General features: G+C 41.0%; 1 long non-coding RNA gene across 1 annotated transcript; it reads left to right on the top strand.

Annotated features, from left to right (window-relative positions):
• The first annotated feature begins 3,668 nt into the window (after window positions 1–3,668).
• On the top strand, window positions 3,669–6,486 carry LOC116786429. Its single transcript, XR_004356923.1, has 3 exons — window positions 3,669–3,737; window positions 4,077–4,128; window positions 5,883–6,486. It is a non-coding gene; the product is annotated as an uncharacterized LOC116786429 (long non-coding RNA).
• The last annotated feature ends 402 nt before the right edge of the window (window positions 6,487–6,888 follow it).

Genomic DNA, 6,888 nt, shown 5'->3' with positions numbered 1-6,888 from the left:
TAAAACCCTATTCACATATATGACCACAACAGCAGGAACCGGAGTAATGCAGAAGTTTGAAAAGAGTTATGTTAGGTTTCAAGTTTACATTAGGAAATGACCAACGTGGTGAAAAGCAGTCTCTGAAATTTGCTTGTGTGTGTCTATTTGTGTGTGTGTTCAAGTGTGCGGTGGCCACCGATGAATGAGATGTGTGAATGAATGAAAATAGTGGTTTGACTAGTCAAATAAAAACCAAACACCTCACAAATAACATTACCTCAGCCACAGGTCGCTTTTAAGAAATTGTAGTTTGCTAAGATTAACCTTTTTCTTAAATAAAGTTGAATTCCCCAGTTATAAAACCCCTCAGATTAAGAAGGTTATAGTTTATACACAGTTAAGATAAGACGTCCCAAGTTAATAAAGTTTTCCCTCCAGTTGCACTACCCTATAGGAATATAAGAAAGTTTTAAAAAGGTTTACATTAGAGTTAAGAAACTGAGCAAAGCAATGTGCGGGATCACTGCGAAGTTCGATAGTTTTATAATGTTCTGACTGTTAAAATGGTTGTTTGCATTGTTTTTTTTGCATTTCTGTTCATACTGTTTTGGTGAGTTTTTAATATAATTAAAAGAGGGGATGTGTAGAGTCGTGGTTAAAAGGCACAAAGGATGTGCCCAGGTACAGAGTTAAGAGAGCATGCCCCAGAGTTAGTAACTGATTGGTTAAGAAAGTCACATGAGATATAGGGATATAAGGAGCGGGAATTTTGAAATAAAGCCTCTTTGTCCACACCACAACATGAGGAGCGTACTTATTCCTTGTTATACAAGGACCCCGCTGATGCAATACCTCACAGACTAAAGTTGCCAACACAGAAAGCTCTTGCTTCTCATGGAATACACAGCATGGCCCACGAACTGCAACCACAAACCAAAGTTTCCAGGCTTTCTTTCCTGGCCATAAGGACTGCTGTTTCCTGTTTTTCAGCCCTGACTCCCAACTGCCAGCTCAACTCCCAAAATTGCATACGGATGAAGACTCCTATAACAAAGGTAGCAACATAGGAAGCTCTTGCTACTCATAGAGTGCAGAGCCTGGCTCACCAACTGCACCACAAAGTCAATGCTTCCAGTCTATCTTTCCTGGGGATTAGGGTAGTTCTTTACTGTTTTCAGCCCCACCACCCAAATGCCAGACAGACTCCCAAATTGCATACAGACGAAGGTTCCTCCCAGAACAAAGGTGATAGCACAGATAGATCTTCCTGCCCATGGAGTGCCCAGGCTGATACACCTACTGCACCACAAAACCAAAGCTTCCAGTCTTTCTTTCCTGGCCATAAGGGTTGCTTTCTCCTATTTTCAACCCAGCCTCCCAAATGCCAACCAGATTCCCAAAATTGCACATGGACGAAGATTTTCCCACACCAAAACTACCAGCACAGAAAGCTCTTTCTGCCCAAAGAGTCTCCAGGTTGACAAACCCACTGCAACAAAAAACCAAAGCTTCCAGGCTTTCTTTCCTGGGCAGAAGGTTTGTTGTTTCCCCTTTTCAAACCTGTCTCCCAACTGTCACGCCAAATCCCAGAATTGCATAAAAACAAAGATTCCTCCCAGAACAAAGGTACCTGCACAGAAAGCTCTTGCTTCTCATGCGGTGCCTAGCCTGTCCCACCAAGTGCACCACAAAGCCGAAGCTTCCAGGCTTTCTTTCCTGGCCATAAGGGCTGTTGTTTCCTCTTTTCAGAACTGCTTCCCACCTGACAGCTCGACTCCTGAAATTGCTTGCAAACAGAGATCCTCCCATACCAAAGGTACCAGCACAGAAAACTCTTGATCCCCATGGAGTCTCCAGGTTGACAAACCAACTGCACCACAAAGCCAAAGTTTACAGGCTTTCTTTCCTGGGGAAAGAAGAAGGGAAGGAAGAACAGAGACAGAGAAGGGGTCCGAGGTGTCTCTTCTTTCTCTCCTCATTTCCCTAGCGAAGTAAGATCATCTGGAGTGAACACACGCAAGACAGGAAAGACGAGAAGATACTCCGCAAGGATTTTTCTTTCTTCGCCGGTGTTTCCACACAGGAGTCTGAAAAGGCTGTTGAGTGTTTCCTGGGAGGCAGAAGAAGGGTGCATTGATGAAAAGCAAGAACTTAGTCACCAGGTGGCGCAGCCAGATAGTGAGGACGAGAGAGCCGAGGTTTATGTTCGCCCCAAACTGCCTGTTTGCTGAGGGAAACAAAAGCCACCCTCCGAGCCCCGAGATAAGAGAGCTGCAACAAACGACTCTCTTGGGGAGCAAAGGAAGAAGGAGGACAGCGAAACGAACTGTTCTTTCAGTGCCTGAAGTGCTCTCTTGGATTTCTCCCACCCCCAGCAGCAGCCCCTGTAGTTCCCTCAGCCGACGGCTTTCTGAGCATGACCTGGCTCTGGGACCTCACTCATGGGCAGGGGCTGTGCAGTGCTCGCAGCGCTATCCTCCCCTCCTCAGCTGCAACTGGCCTTCTCTGCTGTTCAATCACTCTTGGGCCTGTAGAAAAGCCGAGGCTTCTTCCGCGCTCAGATTTCACATCTTCCCGTGCTCTCCTCAGCTCTCTGGGCTGGTTGCAGCTTCCTCGGGGAACACGGGTCTCCTCCGCCTCTATAGCTTCCTCCGCAGCCCCGGCTCCTCTGGCCATGTCTACCAGGGCACAGGAATACAAAACCCCATCCCCGACATGGGACAGGGAGAGGCACAGGGAGTTCCAGCGACGGCCTGGCGACACCGACCCCTGTCCCGCTGTCTCAGTCTGAGGAGACTGGAATGTTTCCTAAAGAAGGTGACCAAACTTCTCTCTCTCAGCAATTGTAAATTCGAAATTAAGGGGGCTTTAATCGAGGAAGTGTGGAAAAAACAGAAGAAATAACAATCCTTTATTAAAAGATATATGTATACTGGTAAAAACAGGAACAGAACACAAAAAAACTAGACAGTAATCCTAGAAAAAAAAAAGGGTCTGAATGAATACTTCTCTGTCCTTTAGTACAGTCCTAATCATGGTCTGCAGAGGGCGCTGCTGGGTATCCCTCTCACTACCAAGAAGACGAGAAAAATGGGACCTATGGGATGCTGCCCAATTACATGGAGTGGTGATACATTTTCTATTTTTTCTCTCTCACTCTCTTCTTCCTCTCACCACCCTTTTTCTATTTCTTTCTATCTCTCTCTGTCTCAGATTTACTGTTAAATAAAACCCATACTATTGACTTTGGCATTTGGTCTCATTTACACCTTAATTCTAGCAGTAGGATTACTCTGTCTTGGCCAGCTTTGTTCACAGCAAGCATACAGGATGAAATAACTGTATGCTTATGCATTTCTTACTCCAGGGAGAACTAATCTTACTAGATTTGCCTTATTTTTCTCCTGTATCAAGGTGAGTGTTTTCAAAGCTGGAGTTGGTAAAGTTAATAAAATTAGTACAGTACCTTATAACACATTTTTTGATAAGAGGCATGAAAAATAAAAGATCCTGAAGTTAGAATTATAGCACAGCATTTTGAATAGTTAGGAAACTGTCAGTAGCATGCACACAAGCAAGTCAAACTCTGGCTTGAAAATCTTGAAAACAGAATGGTTTAATGAGATATGAAGATCTCAGGACATTACAAAGTAGTTAATATAAAATACTGACAGCCTGCTTGGGGTTTTTTTTAGTTGTAGAAGCATTTTTCCAAGTGACGGAACTGAGCACTCTTTAGGAGTTGACCTTTGTCCGTAAGTATAGCACTCTGAAAAAGTCACAAATGTTAATTTACACCTCTAGTTCTAACGCTTGTAATATAGTATGTGGAAAACTCGATACAGAAATTGTTTAAATATGGGGAATGTACATCTTTGTGGTAGTAATAACTTGGCACTGATAACTTGACATCGTTTTAAGAAAATTGTGGTTTTTGACATCCATGGGCAGCACTTACTACTGCTGCTTTCTGGCAGAAGTATGGAAAGTAAGTAGTAACGTACATCCACAATGTGCAGAAAAACTAACTGTTTTTAGGTACCTGTTTTCTGATCGAAAGATGGCATTACCTCTTTTTTTCTCTCTTTTAACAGAAAGAACTTCCTTTAGAGTTTGAGGTGACCATAATGAAAACCAAATGGGAGGGTGAAGTTCATATTCCTTGTAATTAGTTTCCACCATAAATGCATTAACAAATTCAATGATTTGCAATTCATGGCTCGGAAGAAGAGAGGAAGTACAAAGCACTTTATCTTGTGCCTCAACATGAACTACAGGAAGGACAGAAAGCAGATTTGTAAACATAAAATTAGCTCTTTTAGTTGCACTATTGTTGGAATACTTAAAGAAAGCCAATCTAGTTTTAGGACTGAGTGGCACTAGTATTTTAATTATACTGCTTAGCTATGGATCCATTGGTGCTGTATTTTGTATAAAGCACTGAGGCAGATAGCTGTAATCAGTGCTTGATTTCCATGTTATCCCCTAGGTGTATAGAAAATGATGCATTCAATACTATTGACATCTGCTTGATCACCTTCCTGAGCTAAATCATAGATAGGTTGTTCTACTTTTCCCTTGCCTCCAGCACCTCCTGAAGTGCCATTTAGTGATAATTTCACCAGATATATTTCCAGTAAATCTCTTTTGCTACTCCCCTACTGTTCTAAACAACTTCACCTCTACAGATGGCTCCATACTGTAGAAAAATTTGAAAAGGCAGACTAAACCAAAAGCATAATAAAAGGATACCCAGTGTCATTAGAAAAACTAGAGAATCTTGATTTTTAAATTGTGCTTTGGGCTTGTTTATTTTCTTTGGCTGTGTGGCTGAGATGGTTGGTCCTGATAAAACCTGTTACTTCTGGTCACTTTTTATACATTAACTAGCTCTAGAGAACAGACTGTATTTCTTATGCAACCTTGTCACACAACATATAATGACAAGTAAGGTAAATCATAGATAAATTACGCTTTGTTGTCTTTTTTTTAAGAAAAACTTAGGTTTTGCAGCTGTTTATTTTTAAAAATTCTAAGCTATTGCTAATAAAATACATTAGCAGTGTTCTGTGAGAAATAGATGTTTTTATTTCTCTGTAATAGCCTGTAATAATTTCAAGAAGGGATTCTTTTTACAGTATTACTTTCAAAAAAAAAACCCTTGTCTTTTTCAGACCTTGGTAGCAGATGCGATTATGCGAAGAGGCTGATCCTTGCTGCTTTCATTATTCTTAGTTTGTCTTTATTCTTACAAATTACCTCCTAATATGAGAGTTCCATTCACCTTTTTAAATTATTAATGTGGTGTCAGATGTTCTATTTACTGTTTAGTGGTTTTTTAATGTAAGTATTTATTAGCAATTGGCTTTGGTGCCTTCCTTCTATTGTTTCTGTATGATAGCCTAAAGAAAAACTTCTTAACAAGAAAATGAGGTTTCTAGTCTTTTGAAAAAAATATATTTACTAGCTTCACTATCCCATCCAGTCTTCCTTTCCTCTGTAAGTTGGTCAAGACTTGTAAATTTTGGCTCCACTGGAGTGTGGATATGTCATAAAGCAAGATGTCATTGCTCTTTCTCTGACAGCGGTTCCAGGCAGCATAAGCTGAGGGAGTTTAAAAGGCGAGCACTTTGTGAACTTCACTTTCTGCTGGGTGATGCTTCTTCATAGCTGAGGATTTTGCCCCGTGCTTTACAGTACAAGGTTTTCAGAAACACAGTAGTGTTTTTTATTTATAAACTCAAATTTTGGGAAATGAACACATGAAATGCTGGTTACATTCCTGTCCAAGAAAACCATAAAATAAAGATGAATTGAGCGTATTGAGAATACTGTCTTTTGTTAAAGACATGTTTACAAGACTTATGACTTTTTTTTTTTTATTTCTACTCTCTTTGCAGTCATTGTCTGGAAGTTTTCAAGGATTTAGAGGTGAAAGAACTAATAGGAGAAGACTGGAAGCAGCTGTGTTCGACTGAGATGTTATTAACGTCTTAAACATTGTCAAAATCATAGAAAGCCTTTTTGTCAAGCTGCAAGGAAGCAACTGCCTGTCTGCAACCGCTGAAATCACCCCCTCTTCCTCAATATGCTTCTTGACTGGAATTTGGACTGTGAAGGGAAGCTTGAGATAAGACTATTGTCTAATCATCTCAGGTCTGAGGAGAAGTAAACAAGGCTCAGGGAATCTGCCCTAGCTGAGCTCAGTGGGTGGCAGAGGAGAACGGTTTGGGGAGCGTGATGGCAAAATCTCTCCACACGAAACAGAGTAAACCGCACCCCCCCAGGATGACCACGTACACATGGGGCATTCACATGAGAGGCAGCTGAGAAGGGGTCATAAACAATCAAAGACCCCCAAGGTATCCCTCTCACTACCAAGAAGACCAGAAAAATGGGACCTATGGGATGCTGCCCGATTACATGGAGTGGTGATACATTTTCTATTTTTCTCTCTCTCACTCTCTTCTTCCCCTCGCCACCCTTTTTCTATTTCTTTCTATCTCTCTCTGTCTCAGATTACTGTTAAATACACCATTCTGAGCAGAGTTTTTTAATATCAGATTAGTAAGGCTTTCCTTGACACCAAAGTCATCAATCAGTCTTAAAATCAACAGTAAAGTATGTGGCTCAGTTGATTCTAAATGAATGAACAGCTCATGTTTCAATTCATCTGGGTATGGAGTTTTTCATCTGTGCAAGAGATAAATCTATTGCTACCAATGACAGTGAAAAAATATGCTAAAATTACAGCTGTGTTTTCATGAGAGCTCTAAAGCCTGGTAAGGCCAATACCTTGCTTGAAATCTTTTGGGTTCTGGTAGTTGCTGCATTTCTGCTGTATTTTCACTGCTACTTTTTTGTTTCTTGACTGCTGAATGACATTCTTATTGCCTAAATTTTTCT

Source organism: Chiroxiphia lanceolata, chromosome 4, assembly GCF_009829145.1.
Source record: "Chiroxiphia lanceolata isolate bChiLan1 chromosome 4, bChiLan1.pri, whole genome shotgun sequence".
In the NCBI taxonomy this organism is placed as follows: domain Eukaryota; kingdom Metazoa; phylum Chordata; class Aves; order Passeriformes; family Pipridae; genus Chiroxiphia; species Chiroxiphia lanceolata.
This window is presented reverse-complemented; position numbering and strand designations above follow the sequence as displayed.